This window comes from Cricetulus griseus, assembly GCF_003668045.3.
Source record: "Cricetulus griseus strain 17A/GY chromosome 1 unlocalized genomic scaffold, alternate assembly CriGri-PICRH-1.0 chr1_0, whole genome shotgun sequence".
Lineage (NCBI taxonomy): Eukaryota > Metazoa > Chordata > Mammalia > Rodentia > Cricetidae > Cricetulus > Cricetulus griseus.
The window spans coordinates 272039267-272063117 of NW_023276806.1; the positions used below are offsets into that span (position 1 = coordinate 272039267).

The following is a 23851-nucleotide window of genomic DNA, read 5'->3' on the forward strand; positions in this document are numbered from 1 at the left end:
CTGGGGGAATGGACACCCTTGTGGAGTAACTGTCTGCTAGCTGAAAGCCGAGGATACAGCCTTCCTGGGCCATTGTTTATGCTGGAGTAGGCTCTTCCTCACTCAGCTGCCCCAGCCTCCCAGGCTCCTGTAAGTAATCCCAATAAGCCCATTAGTTCACCAAGATAGGCTTGGGTGGAATTATTTTGTTTTGTTGTGGTGTCAGTGCCCTATCCAGGCTAAGTAGCTTTTTTCTTCTTGTCACTTCTGAAATAAGACACAACAATGTCGTAACTTTCAGTTTTACTTAAAACATTTCAGGATTAAAATGAGTTCTAGTTTATGACATGAATATTTCAGTTGTACAAATGGAAAGGAAACAAAACAAAATGATGAGATGTGCTGATTTTTCATGTGTTATATAACAAACAAGAAGATGATACACTGTGTTTTTAAACTCTGGCCACTGGAAGATTTTTAAGGACACAGAGTCAATGATTTGTAAAAGGATACAGGATGCTTCTGCTTTTATTTTATGCAGTGTGAAATGACACAGGAACATTTGAAACAAGATTTGCCCAGCATCATTGACAGTGCCTTCATGCTATGTTTTCTTTATATCCTGCTCAAGCATTGAGGTCCAGGAAAGCAATCCAGTGATTCCATTTCTTGTCATTTCAATAGTAAAAACAAAACATTGAAGCAAAATTGAACTAGCAATTGTGATTTAGTCTCCAGGCTTTTGCCAAGGAAATATTAAAGCCTTTTCTGTGACTATGGTTGTCAAAATCCCCTAAGCAAATTTACAAATCAGAGATATACACGGATACTTTAAACAGTACAAGGTTCATTGGTTCCAGAATTATTTGTAAATGGGAATTCCTAAAGTTTTTGCCAAAGACGTTTCTAATAATTTGAGAAACACTCTGTTTTTGTGAGGTTTCTGTTGGCTGTGAAGAAACACCATGATCACATCAACTCTTATAAAGGAAAATATTTAAATGGGGTAGATCACTTATACTTTCTGAGGTTCAGTCCATTATCATGATGATGGGGAGCATGGTGGTGTGTAGGAAGACATGGTGCTGGGGTGGTAGCTGAGAGTCCTATATCTTGCAGGCAACAGAAAGTTAACTATGTCACTGGGTAGCATCCTAAGCATAGGAAACCTCAGAGCCTGGCCTAACACTTCCTCCAACAAGGCCACACCAACTCCAACAAAGTTGCACCTTCTGATTGTACCACTCCTTATGAGATCATGGGGGTCAAGTACATTCAAACTACCACATCTACACTGTGGCCCCCAGAAGCTTGCAATAGTATCATAATGTAAAATGCATTTAGTTGAATTTCAAAAATTCCTGTAGTCTATCACAGTCTCAACAGTGTTTTAAAGTCTGAAGTTCAAAGTCTCTTTGGACATTCATGCAATCTCTTATCTGTAATCACCTACAAAAATAAAAATAAAAAAGCAGATCACATAATTACAACATATTAAGTTAAAGGATATACATCACCATTGCAAAATGCAGGGAAGGGAGCACAGCAAGGAAACACTGGACAAAAGCAATATCAAAAAACAACTGACAAAACTCCAAACTTTGCGTCTTCATGTCTGATGTCAAAATTCTGTCTATATCTCCAATTCCATTCAGCTTTGTTGACTGTAACACGCTTCTTTTTCTTGAGCTGGTTCCATTTTCTGTTATCAGCTCTCCTCATCAGGGAATCCCACAATTCTGGTATCTCTAACATCTTTCCAGGACAATCCAAGCTTCAGCTTCATGCAATGGCCTTTCTTCTAATCCTCCATAAAGAGACACCCCTGACATATGCCTTGTCTCAGTGGCTTGCTTTATGCTGGAAGGCAAATTTCATAACCCATTTCTTCTGTGTTTAACTCTAAAACCAGAGCCACACGGCCAAATTTGTCAAGCTCTGCTTCTTGCTGGTTCTGGAACATGGCCCCCCTGATGTGGGATTTCTTTCTGTATACTGTGAATATGTTTTATTTTCATTGGTAAAGAAAGCAGCTGATTGGGTCAATAGCCAGGCAGAATAGAGCCAGGTGGGGAATCCAAATAGAGATTCAGGGAGAAGAAGGCCAGAGAGATATAGTTGCCAGGGAAGCAAGATGAGAGGCAACAAGTCACAAGCTTCATGGTAAAATATAGAATAATAGAAATGGGTTAGTTTTAGGTTGCAAGAACTAGTTAATAATAAAAGCCTGGGCTTATAGGTCAAATGGTTTGTAATAAATATTAAGCCTTTGAGTGGTTATTTTAAAAATGGCCATGGGACTGTGTGGGTTGAGAAATCACTGGCTATAGTCCCCTCATTCAATTATCTCTTCATGAGCTTTCTGTCCTTCATTGTTAAACTTGGCTGTCCTGAACCTTGCTCTGTAGACCAGGCTGGCCTCAAACTCAGAGATCTGCCAGCCTCTACCTTCCCAGTTGGGATTAAAGGTATGCCCCACTACACCGAGCTCTAAGTTTTTCTTTAGTTTCTTTCCATGATTTGGAAACATAGCTGGGTAGTATCTTGCCCTGAGGTCACCCTTTATTCCATTTCTTAATCAACATGGAGTTTAGCTCTATTCCATTTCCTGGTGCTCTTTTCTCCTCAAAATTTTAATTTTGTAATCCACTTTGCTCAGCTTGCCCCTTTTCATTGTAAATCTTCATTGGAGTTACCACTAAAAACTCACAACACAGTCTATACTAGGCTGTTTGGGTATTTCTTCTGCCAATGGAATTAATCCGAAATTCTTTACTTTAGCTTCAGACAGTCTCTTCAGACAAGGGCAAGGACAGCTACTTTTTTTTTCCTCCAAAATATCACAAGAATTATCTCTAGGTAACAAAGTAAAATTCTTTTCCTTTGAAACCTCTTGATTGAGACCCCGGCAGTTCAAATAACTCTTAACACCTCTGACATTCATGTTCCTACTATTATGGCCCATTGCTTAGAGCATTCCATTGCTTTCATAAATTCCTTCAAATAAACATATGGTCAGGCCTATCCCAGGAATTCCCCAGCCTCTGGAACCAACTACTGTCTTAGTTTGGGGTATTATTGTTGTGAAGAGACACCATGACCACAGCAACTCTTATAAAGTAAACATTTAATTGGGGTGGCTCACTTACTATTTCAGAGGTTCAGTCCATTATCATCATGGCAGGGAGCATTGTGGCTTATGGGCAGTTGTGGTGCTGGAGCTGAGAGGATACATCTTGCAGGCAACAGGAAGTTTACTGACACACTGGGCATAGGAAACCTCAAAGCCCACATCCATAGTGACACACTTCCTCCAACAATGCCATACCCACTCCAACAAACCACATCTCCTAACAGTTCTACTCCTATGAGATTATAGGGGCCAATTACATTCAAATTACACACTCATGTTTTTGTTTGGGGACAAGATATACAATTTTCTGATTATTCAAATACCAGATATTCATCCTCAATTGAGTTGGCATTAAAAAAGACTCAGGGGAAACTAAAGTGCATTCTCTTCATCTTTAAGATAGTTTGTATTCTGCTAAGTGTCCATTGCTCCAAGGTTCCTTTCTGGCTTGAATCTTTATCCCCCTGCAGTCTCCAGGTAGTAATGAATGTGTCTCATACAATTTAAGTCAGTGGTTCTCAGTGCTGTGACCTTTTAATACAGTTCTTCATGTTGTGGTGACTCCCAACCATAAAATTATTTTTGTTGCTACTTCATAACTGTAATTTTTCTATTGTCATGAATCATAATGAAAATATCTGTATTTTCTAATGGTCTTAGGTAACACCTGTGAAAGGGTCTATTGACCCACAGTCTGAGAACTGCTGATGAAAGCAAAACTGTCTTCAATGTGAACCAAGCAGTAGGGTATAGGGCACAGAAGCCAGCCAAAGTTGGCGCTAAGGGAAGTCCAGAGTTGTTTTAAAAAAAGATGATTGGTTGCCTAGATCGAACCAGATGAGGTCACTGCATGAACAGCTCATGTTCACTAGGTAAAGCCCAGGGTGCCTAGGCGCTTGATAGACTGACCTTCAAAACATTTGCTGGCTGTTTTCCCACTCTGCGATTTGTTTTGTGTGTATGTGTGTGTGTGTGTGTGTGTGTTTTTCCTTTAAAGGACACTTACTGTGGTACAAGTTCCTGCTTGACTAGATTCCCCGTTGCATCTGATTGTCTCTGGGATTCTTGGAGACTGGGGAATAGGGCGAGCATCGCACTAACTCTTCCTCAGACCCAGTCCAACCTTCCTTGGTTGGGCTAAGACCCTGCAGTAGGGTCTTACACAACCTCTTTTACCTCACTCTACTCATCTGTCAAGTACAAGTAACAGGGTATTACTTCAAAGAATGATTTTGTGATACACAAGTTATTCATGTTTATAATATTAAGACTTTAATGCATTATTCAGGGACAAGGCATTTTAAACATAGTGTGTGGGTGACTTTATAATATTACCAGTAGCTATGAATCTTTGTCACTGGGAAGTTTAAACATTAATCCATATTCAATGTAAAACTTAAAAAAAAAGATGTATCAAGCTGTTAAGGTACCTTTTTCAAGTGTCCAAGAACCCCCCAATAATAATAAAAAAAAGTTTTTCTTTCTGTGAAAAACACCATGACATATAACAGCAGACTCTTGGAATCTATGCCAAGATCACGATACCACTTTAAGAGCATTTGCAATTTTTTTCATCCTTGGAGAACATTTCAATTTGCTATTCTTAGAACCTCTAAAGGAGAACAAGGCATTGATCTATGAATAACTCTAAAAATTCAATAGAAAAGTTAAGACATGAAAAAAACATTCATTTGATTCCAAGAAGAGCAACACAAAAATCATTCTGAAGCTTTTCAGAGCACCCTTGACATTGTTGGTTAATATCAATTCACAAAATGTTAGTGGTGCAGATGCTATGGGGGTAACCAAATGCTTTATGGTTGATAAAGCCTGCTTGATGGAAAGAAACTCATTCCTGGTCGTGTAAATCTGTCCAACAGCATCTGGCTAGGATTATCAAAGGCTCTTAGGATTATACTAAGAGTAAACCTATTATTACTGTTTTGCTAAATCAATATAGTATCAAACTACCTATTAAACAACTATCTCTACACTCTTGTTTTAGTGCAACTCTCAGTCCTTATAAGAAAAGGGTCTTTGTTCAGAGGATGGTGTTTTATACAAAGACTCACAATTGGTCAAGGTATGGAGAACACAATTCGGTAGAGTGTACAGCCATAAGTGGGATGCCAATATCACAACCCCCCTAACTATAAGTATCAAGGAAAATTTCCAAAGAGGGGTGGAAATATTGTGAAAATTCAGAGGTAGGAAAGTACAGGGATAAAAAGTCACCAGCAGCCAAAGATAATGATGAACACAGTCAGCATTTAAGCATGGATAAGGGAGGAATATACAAGTTCCCACCTCTAGTGAAGGAGCTATTGACAGTTGGTGGCTAATGTAATGAGAGTTAATTTTTTAGGGTGTGGCCTCCTATAAGTTGACAATGCTTCAATGGATGACTTGACTCAATAGATATAACATTTTTAAAGGGGGAAGCTGGGTATGGCAAGACACACTTTTAAACCCAGTACACAAGAACTAGAAACAAGTGGAATCCTATGATTTCCAGTCTAAACAGTGCCACATAGTAAGACTATGTATCAGAAAGAATAAAGAAGACAAGAAGGAGGAGAAAGCTGATGAGGAGGAGAAAGAGGAAATGAAGTTAGAAAGGAGATATGAGTTGAGGATCCTAGAGGAGTTGGAGGCAGGACTAGGTGGAGTATGATAGAAATACTATATATATTTGTACAAAATTCTCAAATAATAAAATGACCTTAAGTAAAAAGATTTGATAACATGTTTCCTTTCAAGTACTTTTTTACAAAGTCCTTTAGAATTGTGAAGTTGAACATATTCTTTGACTATGACAATTTTATATGTGAAATAAGTGTAATTTAATGACACTTTATAATTTACAAAATATGGTATCTGCCTGACATTTCCCCATATACTTATAGCCTTTTCTTAATTCACAGAATATTGAATATTTTGAAAAGGATCAAATATGCTCATGATTTTCTATGTTTATTGTCTTGTGATTTTTGAAGGCTTGGGTTTCAGCATAGACAATGAGAAACACAATTGGGAATCCCGGGCATTTTAGGAGCGGCTCCTAGATGAGAGAGAAACATAAAGCCTAACAAAGCACAGCAAGCAACTAGAAAAATAGTTATGAAATTTTGTCTTTCTGTTCTTCTTTATTGAAAACATAAGCAATAGCCACAGACATCTCTGCAGTCATTTTGTAAACTTCTGAGGCCAAGAAGGGCAAGGACAGAACATTGTATCTCATTGAAGGAGTATTTGGAGGTCATCCAAAGAGGCTTTGATGAAAATCTATATTTTATAACAACATGTCCTTCACCTAGTCAACAGTTATCATGAATATAATGACAAGGGGAATGACTGAAGAGCTTTTTCATTTGTAGTGAGTCATATTGACATTTAAAAATCATTAGTAAGCTTTCATTTCAATGTATTCTCATATATAGTCAAAAGTCAAAAGAATGCTCCCTATTCTATTACTTGGCCCAATACAGCAGAATGAACCATTCATTCTGGTTCATTCTGCTGTATTAGGGGAATATGGTATATTCCCCTAATATAAACTTCATATTAGGGGAATATGGCACCATAACGTGACTCTGAATGAGTAGGGCATCCTTGGTCCAGAAGTTTTGTTGCTACATCCCATGTGATATTTCCTTCACAAGGGTTTGTTTCCTTCTATGTGAGCTTCCTCAGGAGATATTCTACATTTCTTGCACTTCAAATTCCCTTTTGCCAACTTCCAACTTCATATTGCAGTTTTTTGTTTTGTTTTGTTTTGGTTTGGTTTGGTTTTTTGAGACAGGGTTTCTCTGTGTAGCTTTGGAGCCATGTGTCCAGGCTGAAAGAGCATCCCTCCAGGTGCAATGGGCTCAAAAAGTCCTTTCTTACACCAGGGATAAATACTGATCTACTACCAGAGACCTCATAGAGTACTGAGACATCCACATTCAGGGGTCAGTCCCATGCTGGTCTCCCAGACATTAGTCTGGGGTCCATGCACTCCCCCTTGTTCAGGTCAGCTGATTCTATGGGTTTCACCAGCCAGGTCTGGACCTCTTTGCTCTTCACTCCTCCTCTTCTGCAACTGAGTTCCAGAGTTCAGTTCATGGCTCAGCTGTGGGTGTCTGCTTCTGCTTCCATCAGCCACTAGATGAAGGCTCTAGAATGGCATATAAAGTAGTCATCAGTCTTATTATAGGGGAAGGGCATTTAGTGTAGCCTCTCCACTATTGCTTAGATTGTCAGTTGGTGTCATCCTTGTAGATCTCTGGACATCTCCCTAGTGCCAGATCTCTCCTTGATCTTATAATGACTCCCTCTGTTATGGTATCTCCTATCCTGCTCTCCTCTATTCTTCCCTGACTCAACCTTCCTGCTCCTTCATTTCCTCCTCTCCCCTACTTTTCTCCCCCTCTCATTCTCTCATCACACTCTCCCCTACACTCATGCTCCCAATTAACTCAGGATATCCTGTCCCTTTACCATTCTCTGGGGTACATGCATTCTTCTTGTAGCATCCTCCATGTTCCTAGTTCCTTTGTTAATGTGGATTGTAGGCTGGTAATCCTTTGCTCTATGTCTAAAATTCATAGATGAGTGAGTACATTCCATGTTTGTCTTTTTGTGACTGAGTTACGTCACTCAGGATGGTTTCTTCTAGTTCCATGCATTTGCCTGCAAATTTCAAGATTCCATTACTTTTTTCTGCTGAGTAGTACTCCATTGTGAACCATATTTTCTTTATCCATTCTTCAATTAAGGGGCATCTAGGTTGCCTCCAGGTTCTGGCTATTACAAACAACGCTGCTATGAACATAGTTCAACATACGTCCTCGTTGTATGAATGTGCATTCTTTAAGTATATGCCTAAGAGAGGAATTGCTGGATCTTGAGGTAGAATGATTCCCATTTTCCTAAGAAACCACCATGCTGATTTTCAAAGTGGTTTTACAAGTTTGTGCTCACACCAGCAATGGAGGAGTGTTCCTTTTTTCCCACATTCTCTCTAGCATAGATTGTCATTGGTGTTTTTGATTTTAGCCATTCTGACAGGTGTAAGATGGTATCTCAGAGTTGTTTTGAGTTGCATTTCTCTGATGGCCAAGCATGTTGAGCAATTTCTTAAGTGTCTTTCAGCCATTTTAGATACTTCTGTTGAGAATTCTTTATTTAGTTCTGCACACCACTTTTTAATTTCATTGTTTGGTGTTTTGGTGGCTAGCTTCTGGAGTTCATTGTATATTTAGGTTATCAGCCCTCTGTCAGATGTGGGGTTGGTAAAGATATTTTCCCTTTCTTATGGGCTGTTGTTTCGTCTTACTGACTGTGTCCTTTGCCTTACAGAAGCTTCTCAGTTTCAGGAGGTCCCATTTATTGGTTGTTCTCAGCATCTGTGCTACTGGAGTTATGTTCAGGAAGCAGTCTTCTTTACCAATTCGTTCAAGGGAACCTGCCACTTTCTTTACTAAGAGGTTCAGTGTGGCTGGATTTATGTTAAGGTCTTTGATCCATTTGGACTTAAGTTTTGTGCATATTGATACATGAGGATCTATGTGCAGTTTTCTACATCTCTGAATCCAGTTATGCCAGCACCATTTGTTAAAGATGCTTTCTTTTTTCCATTGTATAAATTTAGCTTCTTTGACAAAAATCAGGTGTTTGTAGGTTTGTGGGTTAATATTAGGGTTTTCAATTTGATTCCATTGGTCTATCTGTCTACTTTTGTGCCAGTACCTAGTTGTTTTCGGGAGTATGGCTCTATAATAGAGCTTGAAGTCAGGGGTGGTGATGCCTCCAGAATTTCCTTTATTATACAGGGTCGTTTTGGCTATCCTGGGTTTTTTGCTTTTCCACATAAAGTTGATTATAGTTCTTTCAAGGTCTGTGACAAACTGTGTTGTGATTTTGATGGGGATCACATTGAACTTATAGATTTCTTTTGGCAAGATTGTCATTTTTACTATGTTGATCCTACCTAACCAAGAGCATGGGAGATCTTTCCTTTTTCTAGTATTTTCTTTAAATTTTTTCTTTAAAGACTCAAAGTTCTTACTGTACAGGTCTGTCACATTTTTTGTTAGAGTGATCCCAAGATATTTTATGTTGTTTGTGGCTATTGTATAGAGTGATGTTTATCTTTATCATGAAGGGATGTTGGAGTTTGTCAAAGGCTTTTTCAGCTTCTAGTGAGATGATCATGTGGTTTTTCTTTTTCAGATTGTTTATATGGTGGATTACATTGATGAATTTTGGTATGTTGAACCATCCTTGCATCTCTGGGATGAAGCCTACTTGATCATGGTGGATGATTTTTCTGATGTGTTCTTGGATTCTATACAACAGTATTTTGTTGAGTATTTTTGCATCAATGTTCATAAGGGATATTGGTCTGTAATTCTCTTTTTAACTTGTGTCTTTTTGTGACTTAGGTATCAAGGTAATTGTAGCCTGATAAAAAGAGTTGGCAATGTCCATTCTGCTTTTATTGTGTGGAACAATTTGAGTACTAGTATTAGCTCTTGTTTGAATTTCTAGTAGAATTCTGCAATGAAGCCATCTGGCCCTGGGCTTTTTTTGGTTGGTAGACTTTTGATGACTGCCTCTATATCATTAGGGGTTATAGATTGATTTAAGTTGCTTATGTGTTCTTGGTTTAATTTTGGTAGGTGATAGCTATCCAGAAAATTGTCCATTTCCTTTAGATATTTGAATTTTGTTGAGTACAGGTTTTCAAAGTATGACATGATGATTCTCTGGATTTCTTCAGTGTCTGTTGTTATATCCCCTTTTCCTATTATGTTCCTATAATGTTAATGATTTTGTTAATTAGCATGCTCTCTGTCTGCCTTTTGGTTAGTTTGTATATAAATTTGTGTATCTTGTTGATTTTCTGGAAGAACCAGCTCTTTGTTTCATTGATTCTTTGTAATGTTTTCCTAGTTTCTACTTTATTGATTTCAGCCCTCAATTAGATAATTTCCTGGCATCTACTCCTCCTTGGTGAGTTGGATTCTTTTTGTTCTAGGGCTTTCAGTTGTTCTGTCAATTCTCTAGTATGACTCTTCTCTAGTTCCTTCATGTGGGCACTTAGTGCTATGAACTTTCCTCTTACGACTGCTTTCAGAGTGTTTGGGTATGTTGTGTCTTCATTTTCAGTAAAGTCTAGGAAGTCTTTAATTTCTTTTTTTTTCCTTGACCCAGGAATGGTGCAATTGGGCATTATTCAATTTCTGTGAGTTTGTAGGTTTTCTGCTATTTTGTGTTGTTGTTGAATTCTAACTTTAAAGCATAGTGGTCTGATAAGATACAGGGGGTTATTTCAATTTTTTTGTGTCTGTGGAGGTTTGCTATGTTGCCAAGTATGTGGTCAATTTTAGAGAAGGTTCCATGTGGCACTGAGAAGAAGGTATTATCTTTTGTGTTTGGATAGAATGTTCTATAGATATCTGTTAAACCCAATTGTGTCATAACTTCTGTTAGATCCTTTGTTTCTTTGTTACGTTTCTGTCTAGTGGTCCTGTCTAGTGGTGAGAGCTGGGTGTTGAAGTATCCTTCTATAAGTGTGAGGGGTTTTATGTGTGGTTTGAGCTTTAGAAATGTTTTCTTTACAAATGTGAGTGCCTTCATATTTGGGGCAAAGATGTTCAGGATTGAGACTTCATCTTGATGGACTTTTCCTGTGATGAGTATGAAATACCCTTCTTCATCTCTTTTTACTGATTTTTAGTTTGAAGTCCAATTTGTTAGATATTAGGATTGCTACACCAGCTTGTTTCTTGGGTCCATTTGATTGGAAAATCTTTTCCCAAACCTTTACTTTGAGGTAGTGTCTGTCTTTGAAGTTGAGATGTGCTTCTTGTATACAGCAGAAGGATAAATTCTGTCTTCATATCCAGTCTGTTAGTCTGTATCTTTTTATGGGCAAGTTAAGACCATTGACATTGAGGGATATTAATGTCCATTGATTGTTGGCTCTTGTTTGTTTTGGATTTATTGTTGGTGGTGTTATTGTATGGATTTCCCCCTCTTTTTTCTTCTGGTGTTTGGGAGAGTGGGATTATCTATTTCCTATGTTTGTGTGAACATGGTTCTCTTCATTGGAGTTTTCCTTCCAGTACTTTCTGTAGGGCTAGATTTGTGGATATGTTTTGTTTAAATCTGGTTTTGTCATGGAATATCTTGTTTTCTCCATCTGAAGTGATTGAGAACTTTTCTGGGTGCAATAGTATGGGTTGGCATCCATGTTCCCTTAGCATTTGTAGGACATCTATCCAGGATCTTCTGGCTTTCAAAGTTTCCTTTGAGAAGTCTGGAGTAATTCTGAGAGGTCTGCCTTTTATATGTTACTTGGCCTGTTCCTTTGCTGCTCTTAATATTTTTTCTTTTGGTGTTTTGATTATTATGTGATGAGGGGACTTCTTTTTGTGGTCCAGCCTATTTGGTGTTCTGTAAGCTTGTTGTACTTTCATAGGCATATCCTTTTGTAGGTTGGGGAAGTTTCCTTCTATAATTTTGTTAAATAAGTTTTCTGTACCCTTGAGCTGTGTTTCTTCACCTTCTTCTATACCTATTATTCTTAGGTTTGGCCTTTTCACAGTGTCCCATATTTCCTGGATATTTTGTAGTAGGTTTTGTTGGAATTGAGAGATTTTCTTTGGTCGATATCTGTATATTCTCTAGCGAGTCTTCAACAACTGAGATTCTCCCTTCCATCTCTTGTATTCTATTGGTTATACTCACATCCTTAGTTCCTAATTGTTTATCTGGCCTTTCCATTTCCAGCATCCCTCATTCTGTGTTTTCTTTATTGTTTCTATTTCAGCTTTCATGCCTTGAACTGTTTTGATTGCTTCCTTCACTTGTTTGGGATTTTTTCTTAGCTTTCTTTTGATTCTTTAAGATAATTACTTATTTCTTGAATTTTCTGTTCATTTTTTCTTCTATTTCTTTAAGAGATTTTATCTTTACTTCTTTAAGGGTCTCAAATATCTTCATAAAGTAGATTTTTAAGTCCATTTCTTCTTCTTCTTCTTCTTCTTCTTCTTCTTCTTCTTCTTCTTCTTCTTCTTCTTCTTCTTCTTCTTCTTCTTCTCCTTCTTTTTCTTCTTCTTCTTCTGTGTTGTGCTTTTCAGGTCTTGTTGGTGTGGAGTCCCTAGATTCTAATGGTGTCATATTGGTCTTTCTGTTGTTGAGTGTTTATATTCTGTTGTCTTCCCATCTCTTCTTCCAGTGGGTACAGGTGGGGTCTCTTTATGATTTTTTGTCACTCAGTGGCATACGTGGCCCTAGACTTCAGTGTCTACAGCTCTAGATGGTCTGGCCTCTCTTCATCAGAGTTCAGGACACAGGGGGAACAGCAGAGTTCTGGACTCAGGGAGGTCCTCCCTGTCTGGGCAGGTCTACTCTATGCCAGGAGCATGCCCAGAAAGATCTAAGGAAGGGGTGATGGAGGGATTCAGGTGGGAACAGAGGTGACACTCACTTCAGTAGAGGTCAGGGCAGAGGGGGAACCACGAGTTGATAATTGTTCTTACTATATATAGTTTTACTATGTTAGAGTTCAAACCTTTCCTTGTTATTTAGTCAAAAAGGGAAAATGTTGTGGGGTATTTGTACACAATGGGAAAGTGTATTGCTGTGATTGGTGTAATCAATCAAAAAGCTAAATGGCCAATAGCTAGGCATGAGGTAGAGGCAGAATTTCTGGGGAGTGAAAGAAAGAGGAAGAGGAATCAAGGTGTGAGAAAGACACCAGGAAACACAGAGATGAAACACGAGGTGCAAGATGGAAGAGACATAATACCATGTGGTAGAATATAGATTAGTAAAATATGGGTTAATTTAAGTTATAAGAGGCAGCCAGGCTTTGGTGACACATGCCTTTAATTCCAGCACTCAGGAGGCAGAGCCAGGTGGATCTCTGTGAGTTTGCGACCAGCCTGGTCTAGAGAGCAAGTTCCAGAACAGCCTCCAAAACAATACAGAGAAACCCTGTCTCGAAAAGTGAAAAGAAAAAAAGTTATAAGAGGTAGTGGGTAGAAGGCGGGGCCTTCATAATTAATAATGTCTCTGTGCTGCTATTTGTGGCCCAAAGGAAAGTCTGAATAGAAAGGTGGTTCTGAGAGATCAGTGTAGCATGGAGATCCTTTCTCAAAATGAAATCTTTCCAATGAGTTAAAAATATTTAAAAAAGGAATATGGGTGAATGAGTGATTACAGTGTGAATGAGTCCTGAATGACCATTGGGACACTGTTCCCATCACCACACTTTAAAGTAATTATCTTCATTTTAATGGCACTGATCTCTTGGGTAGACACATATTTCAAGGTTCCAATATTTCATATGCTTCTCTTCCGGAAAAACTGGTGTCTCCCTGTTCTTGTTTCCTACTTCTCACTGTAAATGTGGCTAAAAGCAGCCATGAAACTCCATTCCAGATATTCAATTATGTGATTACCTTATACCTTCCTCCACCAGATTAGTCCATGATCTTTAACCAAAGCCTCACATGGGGTCTCAAACTGTCGGAGACTGGAGGTCCCTATGCTCATAGATATGCACTAGAGGAACCAAGAATGCTATCACACAGGCATGTTCCTTCAAGGGAAGGAAGGCATAACTTGTTATCTGCCCAGATGGCTAGGAGTAGATGTGTATGCATTCTAGCCTGTTGAACTTTGAGATACCTATGTGACTGAAGACCACACTGGATCCTCCTCCAGCTCCTTTATCATAAGCTTGTTCTTCTCAATCAACCTATAGAAGCCATCTTTATGAAAGGTGTTATATGTGCTTTACAAAACATTTCAAGGTAACCATGTTTAATTTTTATTTAGCTTACTTACAATGAAATTTATGTATTATTTTTATTGTGCACACAGGGTTGAGTTCATCATCATCAGGAAAATTTTCAACCCATTGTGCTATGCTTAAATAGGCCTAAAATGAACAACTCAGGGTCAGACTCCTGAAGCTTGAAACAACACTAGTTACTTAGTCCTGTTGGATTCAACTGCTTTCTTTTCTCCTATGGTTCACTATTCAGCTGGCCATGGTGGTCATAGACACCCTCCATATCAAGGAATATGCAAAACACAGACAGACACATTCTTTGCTTTCATGCCCTAAAGATGCCTTTTAGTCTTATTACCAGTAGAGTTGTCATTTTTATCTGAAAGCTCATGAGCACAGGCCTAACTGTCTGCATACCTATCAGCATTCTGGTTCTCTAAAATTTTACCAGTTACTGTTTCAAGACTCTTAATTTGATTCAGCCTACGCCTTTGAAATCAAGCATGTCCAAATGCATCCTGATAGCCAATATCAAAATTTTATAGGGGGAATCATAGGAATAACAGTAGTCTATTTCTTGGTACAAATAATTTGTGTTGGTCATTTGTGTTTTATTTGAAAAAAAAGAAAAATTCAAAGACAGAGAAAGTGAACGTGAAGAAAGAAAGCTACATTTGCCTCACTACTTAAGAGCTTTCAGTTGATGGCCAGCTAGGGACATTTTTATGGGCCTATGGATAGGTAGAACATAGTGAATAAGCAAACAGGGGGAAACTGTTCATTAAGCATCAGGAACTAGAAGAGGAGAAGGAATAGAGGTCAAGATGTAACTTTGAAAGGCACAACCTCTTAGACCTACTTCTTCGAATAGAGCACACCTCCTCATAGGCCATTTCACTATCGAATCATTAATGTAGTGACCCATTGTTGTCACAATCATCTCTCAATGCTATCACTATCTGGAGTAGAGTAGCTAACATATAAGCCTTTCAGGGATATTTCATATCCAAACCCTCATACCTGTAGTATTGATATTGGTCAATTGTCATATGTACTTAAACTTGTTGATGTGGACAGAGGAGCACTAAGGGCTGCAGAGTACTTACTTCAAGTGTCCTCCAAAGCTCCCAGACATGAAGCTGGCTGTCCTCCTCACTCCCTTGCAAGGAAAAAGTGAAGCAGTAAAAAGCTGATTTTATGGTAAACCTTATGACCTTGAGAACAGCCATTAAGTAAAGCATTCCCAATAGAGGTTAATATTAATTCTTTGATGGTAGGAAAATGCTCATTGTGAAAAAAAGAGGACAAAAGTTCATTCATAGATAGTCTGCCTGTGAATCTTTCAGTCAAGAAGTCAGCATGACATGATCATGGTTTAACTTAAATCACATGTTACAGGTACATTCTATTAACATGAATATGCACTGATGATGGTACCCTGGCATAGCAATTTTCATTATGGTAAAATCTCACTTACTTTTTTTTTCCTGTGCTCTTCATCAAAAGAAAAGCACATTGTAAATGATACACTTTGAGAAGGAAGCATCTACATGAGCTAATGTTTTTTTGTGTGAGAGATGTACGACTTACATATGTGATTACTTAATAATTATATCCCTATAACTTTCTACATTTAGATCTTGTATATCTTCCGAAGCCCCATGTGTTGAGGGCTTTGATCTCACCCATATACTGTTGAGGTAGTAGGAAATCTATGGTAGCCATCAGCTCATTTCTCACCTCTATCCTTTTCCTACTTAGAGCATGTTACTTGAATTAAGGCACAGAGTCTACAGCCTATTTGATTCTTTCACTGAAAAACACATTTAATATTCATCTGCATATCATGGGGATTGAAAGTTCTTGTCCTTTCGTCACTGTAAAAAGTATTTATTTGTACCAAAGTTTCACAGTTTGTTTATAAATTCATCCTGTCAAGGGCATTGTTATTGTTTTCATGTTCTAGGGAATGAACAATGTTGCTGAAAGCATTTGTATGCAGGTTTTTGTGTGAGTACACTTTCTATGTAGTTGGATAATTACAGATAAAAATGTTTAGTCACATAGTCATACAGGACAGTTATATTTATATTCATAACAAATTGCCAAGAGGCTTTGTTTAGACTCAGGACCACTTGCTGATCCCCATTAGCAAGGAGTGAGAGCTCTAGCTGTTCTCTTAGCCAGTGATAGATGCTGAGAAAGTTTTGGAGTTTAGCCCTTTAATGGGTGTGTAATTGTATATCCTCACTGCTTTAATTTGAGCATCTTAATTACAAATGATGTTGACCATCTTTTCACATGAGCCTTATCTGGGTATCATCTCACCAAGATGTGCCTTCATCACTTTCATCTATATATTGAGAGGGTTGTTTGTTTCCTTACAGTGGAATGATTGAATTATTTGCAAATTTGACAGGTATTTTATTGGCTGTGTATTTTGCAAATACTTTCTCCCTGTTTGTGGTTTATCTCTTTTTTGTTCCTTCAACAGTGTCTTTTGTAAAGCCTCATATATATCCAACTCACCATTTTTAGGTTTCAGAAATGATTTTTCTATATGTATACAAATTAATATCCAAACCCAAGTTTATGGAGATCTCTATTTTCTCCTACCAGTTTTGTAGTTTTTCCCTTGGGGGGGTTGCAGGTCCATTTTGGTCCAGTTTTGTGATGAGCATTTTCTTTCTTCAGCTCATTGCTTTAGGCAGAGGTCAGTTTGCATTGTTAGAAAGAGCATCCTTCTCAGTGTGCTTGTGTTGGTGTGAACAATTAGTTGATTATTCTTATTTATCTGTGTTTGGATTCTCCATTCTGTTGCATTGACCCATGTGTCTATTACTGCAACAGTATAATACTGTATTGATTACAGTATCTCTATGACTAACTTCCAAATCAGGTAAAAATAAACCTTCTTACTTTTCTTTTTCAGGATTACATTGGCTATTTCAAGTGTTCTGCCTCACCATACAAGTTCTAGAGTCTTTTTAACAATATCTAAAAAAAAATCAGAAATATTTTATTTAGATGGTTTTTGAATCTGTAGACAAATTGAGAAAAAGAAAAAGTTAAATTTGACTTTTAGAGAACCTAGCCTCTCTAACTCTGGGTTTAGGAGTTTAGGGTTTTTTCTGAAGAGAGTTCTGATTTGACAGATCTCAATGGCTATTGCTTCCACAATCTTTGCCTCTTTCCCTGATGGAACCATGGCCAGGTAAGATTCTTACCAAAACAAAGCAGTATTCCTGTAATGAGACTCTTCCCTCATTGTGTGTGTGTATGTCTGTGTGTTTGGGTCTCCTTTAACTCTAGCAGGCAGTAACAACTTGTCATTTTTAAGATAACTTATAGTCAATTTTCTGGAAGTAATCATTCAAACATGAATATGACTTTATAGATTTCAAGAACTTGTCAGTTAAACTTCGTCTGTGAGCTGTATTTTTCTCTGTTTTTTCCTCCAGACTTGGGATGGGGTGATACCATTTCTTTACTGTATCTGGTAAAGTTGTCAGCTTATTTTTATTATTTTGTTTTAAGGATGTCAGTGATGATGTCAGAGCTCTTGAATGTTTGAGCAGAGCTGAACCCAAAAACTTCATTCTCATTCTATGATCTTTTGCATATTCTGCACCTTGACATATTTTCATATTGAAGGAGAAACAACAAAGTGTAGAATTCCACTCTATATAATATGACCATTTTCTATGGTATTTTTAGTTTGTAGAGCCTTACATAACATTCAATCATCACAGCACTGATGACAGTTAGGAGGCATCAAGTAAAATATCTTCTTTATTCTATTAACTAAATGGAAAAATTATGACATTGGACTTATTTGGGGTCAAACAACCATTATAGCAAAGATCAAACATTTTTTCTCAAAATATCTATCTATCTATCTATCTATCTATCTATCTATCTATCTATCTATCTATCTATCTCCATCTTTTTGAGATAGGGTCTCTCTTATTACACAGCTCTGGGTGTGCTGGGACTCTCTCTAGGCTGGCCCTGAACTCACAGAGATCGTCATACCTCAGCCTCATGAGTGCTGGAATGCTCAGTTTGAAAACTCCATTCTTAAATGTTTGAAATGTTCCTTTTGAAAGGAAGCAACACAAAGACTAGAATTGCCACATCTAAAAATGAGAATGTGCCATTATTTCATTGCTAAATCTCACACATAGCAATTTGTTTTGCTGTTGTTGTTGTTGTTGTTTTTGTGTTTATTCTGTGGTTAAAGCACCAAGTGAACATAATTGGGTAGGTTAAGTATTCAGGAGGCTAAAGGAGATAATCACATTAGTTTGTACTGGCAGAAATCTCTTCATTATTTAAACCATTTAGTCTTCCTTGATTCTGAATTACTGTGGATTGTCCTCTGGTGTCTAGCTTCAAATTGCTGGATAAAATATTGAGGCTTAAATCCAGAGTTTGGCAATGCTTGTGGAGAAAATTGAAACCATATTACATTAGTAAGTTCAAGGTCCCAAGTTTCTGGGTGTTAGAGCTTTGTATGCAATTAGGGAATAAGCAACCCCATGTATGGTCCTAATTCATCAAGCCATTGCTTTGGTGAAGAAGCAGGATTTTTTTTGTTTGTTTGTTTTGCTGATTGGTGCTTTACCCAAATCTATGAAGAGGCCCTTCATCCTTTGAAGTAAATGTCAACATTAGGTACTCTTTTATTTGGCACCATTGCAATACTTCAGAGTACAAAACCAAAGACATAAGATACATAAATGGTTACTGTTACATCTCAGTAATGCTTTAGCGCCTGGCACAGACTTTGTACCTAATATTTTTGTTAATTGCTTGGAAGATGGGATACATCTAAAATCTTTGAATGATAGAAATAAATTGATAAATTGTTTTGTAGCTCTATTATTATAATTCATTCCATGGAATAGTGAACACAAGGTATGGACCTAGTTTTGTATATGCTTATACTACATATAGAATATGAAACTTAGAATAGAAAACTATACAGAAAAGAATGAACCCCCAAGCCACATATGCAAATGCTTTAGAGGATATAGTTGGCATGGTAGTGTATAACTACATATAACAGGAAGTTTAGATTGATGAAGTTTATAACGAAGATAATGATGTAAACTTTACCAGAGGTTCAGAAATAGAATTGAAACTATTACATTAAACAGAAAAGCCAATTTTAAACGTATTTATCTGCCACCTATTCCCATCACATACCTTCTGCGCATGGTGACATCAAGATAATCTTTTTAAAGTAGGGAAAGAAAGATTGTTCAGCATTATACCTTCAATGTAAGTTCCAAAGTCCCTTGCCGTGCTTTTAATTATGAAACCTGGGGTACATAGCTGTAGGGAACTTTCCTATAATTGTCCTTATATCTTCAGACTATTGTTAATAGATGAAAATGCAAACTATCAGTGGAAATACTTTGTATAGGTGAGCAAGGGGCAGTACACTTGATGAATAGAGAGAGACAAATAATACTTTTAGATACATAACTATGGACAAGGGGCAAAAAACGTGAAAGAAAAGAAATATAATATCATAATGAAATAGGCAATCCATAAAGAGGACAATGTTAATGACAAGCAGCTCTATTTGAGTGAATCCATGTCCTGAACCAAGAAAATGTGTGAAATCTAAGGAGATACTGTCATTGTTAAGAGTCCTAAACATATTGACTAGTGAACAGATAACTTCCTGATACTCTCATTTCTGTCAAGAGTTGTTTTCCTGTTCATGGTTGTCATAAGTGATTGATTATCCACTGTGCATAATAAGTTCTCCTGATGCCAAGACGTTTGTAAGCCGAACTTCACTTGCCTGTGTCTAAATAACTCCTCAAATATAGAAATTATGCAATAACCCCACAGAGCTTTAACTGTAACTAATAAGTAACAGGTGGATGGTCAACATTGTTAGTTCTGTTTTACCATTTATCTATTATACATGCATTATTCTGGATAAGCTTTAATTCTTTGAGATAGCTTAAACTAGAAACAAGCTCACCTTCAATGAAAACCAACCTCAGTGTACATCTAGAAACTGATAACCTGTCATGAGTTCATGTCAGAAGGGCTTATGCCCTATGACACCACATAAAGATGTGGCATTCATTTACCATTGTCCTTCAGAAGTCACCAGAATCATCGTCTACTCTCAGAGAGTATGAGAGTCATGGATAACTCACACAACTTGAGAAAACCATTATGGAACTGGAGATGGCTCAGCTCATAAGGAGAGTGTCACAAAAACATGAGGAACTGAGTTTGTGCCCCATTATGCACCTAAATGCTGGGAACCTTGGTAGCCTGAATACTGAGGGGAGGAATGGAAATAGCTAGATCCTCACAGCTTAGTGGCCAGACATTCTTGCTGAATTACATCCAAGTTCTCTCAAAAAGTAAAACGGGGAGCAATTATAGAAGATACCCACTGTCAACCTATGGCAACTAATAAACACTCATTTGCACATATGTGCATGTGCATACACATATACACATCACAGGTACTCAGGAGGATCAAAATCAAAGTCATCTTCAAATGCAAAGTCACTTTCAGCCTGTCCTGGTGGTATACAAGACATATTGTCTCAAAAAGAATAAAAAATCTTGACTATTTGGTATCTGTTACAGTTGCTGAAGCCAGTCACCTAAATGAAGCTCTGGCTTAACCACATCTGGGTCTGATCACTACACTGGGTAAGTTGTAGAAATGGTATACATACCTCTTATGATTGTTTTTGTTAAGTAATTTTATTCATATTTTATTTGTCAGCTCCTATTTTAAGGTGGCTAATGGCGATTCTAAATTTATTCAGACCAACAGAAATGTCAGGCAGGATGCATCCTTTTCTTAAGCTGACTCTTCCTCCTCTAAGTCAATTTCTTCTCCTTAGTCTAACAGTAACACAAAGACATGCTGGGAGTTAGATATTCACCATAGAAATAAGGTAATTAATATTTTAATTTATTTTTGTGTTGCCTCCAAAAGATGCTGAGTTGGCTAGTGTAATGGTGTCCTGGGATCTCCTGTCTCCTCCAATACAGAATTGGAGTCATAAGTAAACTAGGTCTTTTTTTTTTTTCTTTTAACGGGTGCCCTGGCATAATCCTTCTGTGTACTTTGAATATATATTACTATTGTTGGTTAATAAAGAACTGACTGGCCAGTATCCAGACAGAAAGTATAGGTAGAATATCCAGAGAATGCTGGGAGGAAGAAGAACAGAATCAGTGGAGTTGCCGGGGGACACAGAGGGAGCAAGACATGCTGAAGGACAGGTAAAGCCACGAAATATGTGGCAATACATAGATTAATAGAAATGGGTTAATTTGAGCTATAAGAGCTAGTTAGTAATAAGCTGGAGCTATTGGCTATGAATTTACATTTAGTATTAAGTATCTGAGTGGTTATTTGTGATTGGCTGTGGGACAGAAACTTCTGCCTACAAACGGGGATTATGAGGACTGAACTCAGGTCCTCATGCTTGGATGGAGAACATTTTATTAATTGAACTATTTTTATAGTCTTCTTCCCTTACATTAATTTTTAAAGTTAACCCTTGAGTAGGCAAAGATAAAAGAGGATAACTGCAAAAAATCGCCAATTAATTAAATTAGATGCTTCAAATGGTTATCAAGCCCAAAGTCAACTTTATTAAATCATATATGTTTCTCATTTTGACTTCTAGTAATCTTACACTGCTCTGTTGTCAAATGTTAAAAGAATCACTTTGGAAATATAATTAAGACAATTATAGAAAATATCTTTTCTCTTCTGTGCCTTTAAAATAGCGCAATTGAAAATTGACTTGCCATCTGTTCAAGCAGTACAAAAGTGTAAAGTTTATATTTTTCTTTTTTCATATTTTTAAATCATTTTTTGTGAATCATGCACTCCAATCCCACTTATCTCCCAGGCTATCCATATCTGCCCTCTACCCTCCCAAAAGAAAATAAAAATTAAAGCAAAACAAACAAAGATTTCACTGTGAAATTTGTAGTGTGCCATGGTGTATCACACAGTGTATTTTTGTTGTTGTTGTTCAAGCAGCTTTGCTTTGCAAATCTCGATTGCAATGAATCATTGGTATTGTTCGAGGCCTCTAGGTTCTGCTCCACTATCAATACTGGACCCTCACCAGGACATTCTGCCATTGTTCTTAGTCATAGGAATCCTACAGCTTTGGTTCTGCAGGACTGGTTCCTTCCACTGCTCCAGCAGTTTATGAACCAGTTAGATGTTGGGAAGGGACACCTCAAAGCCCTGGATCAGCCCACCAGCTTACCTTCTTCCATACTACCAGAACCAGCTAGCTCTCTGAAACTGCCCAATGAACAGCTCTCCAGCATCCATGTTGCTGTTGGCACCATCTGGGCAAAAGATTGAATAGATAATCATCATGACTTCATGAGGTTTTCTCTTTGGTAAAGTGGAAGAACCTTTGTAATTTATTGTCCTGGCAATTTGCTGTCTTCTGTCATGGAGAAACAGCAACAAGACCTGTGAATCAACTTGACTGATCATTCCAATAGACTTTAAAGAAGATGTCTTTTGTCAAATCAAGTCACTGCTGTTGCAGTGGGAAACCATACCAGCATGGGGTGTGTGTGGGGCCGGGGGGGGGGGGTTGTGGGGTGTGTGTGTGTGTGTGTGTGTGTGTGTGTGTGTGTGTGTATACCACAGCACACATTTGAAAATGAGAAATCACCTTATACGAATCACTGTTCTCCTTTCATTATGAGTCAGCGGGATTGAACTGAGGCTGTCAGCTTTGTATAGATGCATCTTTACCCACTGAGGCATCTAGCTAGGAAGAGGTAGAACTTTTTAAGTGAACTCCAATGAAATGCTAAGAATACTCTAAACAGATGTAAGTCTTCACTGTACTCAAGCAGTTATGCACATTTCTTCCCACAATCAACCATTAAATCTGAAATTTTTGTCATTTAGGAAAAGTACAAAGTGACTGGCATAGTGACCTTGAGAAAAACTGCTTCCTTTAATCGTACCAACTTTTCATTTTGGGGGGCAACTTGGTGAGTTACAACTTTCCTTCTTAGGCAAATCACCGTTTTCAGTTTTATTTTATTTTCTGTATGTGAGCTTTCTTGAGTTTATGTGTATGCATGCAGTAACTCCAGAGGCCAAAAGAGGTCATCAGACTCTCTGGAGCTGGGGTTCCAGACAGTTGTGAGATGCCATTTGGGTGCTGGGAACTTAATTGTAGTCCTTTATTAAAAGAAGCATTCTTGAGCTCTGAGCCATCTCTCCAGACCTCTCCATGGTTTAATCATATACCATGTTTAGCACCATAGTTATTTGCATGATCATGATTTATTTTCTTTTGTTCATTAGCTCCGGCAAAGCTCAATTTTCATTGCAGGTTTCTACACAGTAACTCCAAAGTGGATCCCTTGTCCTCAGTTATAAAATAGCGTATTCTTTCGGTAACTGCCCTGGTACCCAGCAAGGAAGGTATATGAGAGGACACACCACAAAGAAGCTCTGCTGGCTCTCTGGAATTCTCCGGTTGGGGAGACCACTGTTCTCTGTAATCCCAGAGCTCTGTTGTAGAAGCAGTGCACTCAGCACCTTCATCTCTTCACCTGGTTCTCTTTCTCACACTTTTATCACTTTGTCTTTATATGAGAAATTCAGAAATATGAACTTTAGAGTAACACTGTAAACCTGAACAAACCTAAACATCATCAGCTTGTGATTAACATAGGCCATGGAAATCTCAATACAATGTGAAAAAACTTAACTTAAAAATGTGTTTGCCCGAAAGGTTGAGTCAGGGGAAGAATAGAAGAAAGGATATTCGATAGGTTGGGTTTTATGGGGGGGGGGGTGGTAGGGGAGGAAGAGAGGGAGAGGGAACTGAGATTGTCATGTAATTCAATCTTGTTTGTAATTCAAATAAAAAAAAATGTGTTTGCCCAAGAAA

At 37.8% G+C, this 23851-nt stretch overlaps 1 pseudogene; it reads right to left on the reverse strand.

The window, feature by feature from the left end:
• The window catches only part of LOC100774177, a 68184-nt pseudogene extending 45910 nt beyond the window's left edge, over positions 1–22274 (reverse strand).
• Positions 22275–23851: the final 1577 nt, after the last annotated feature.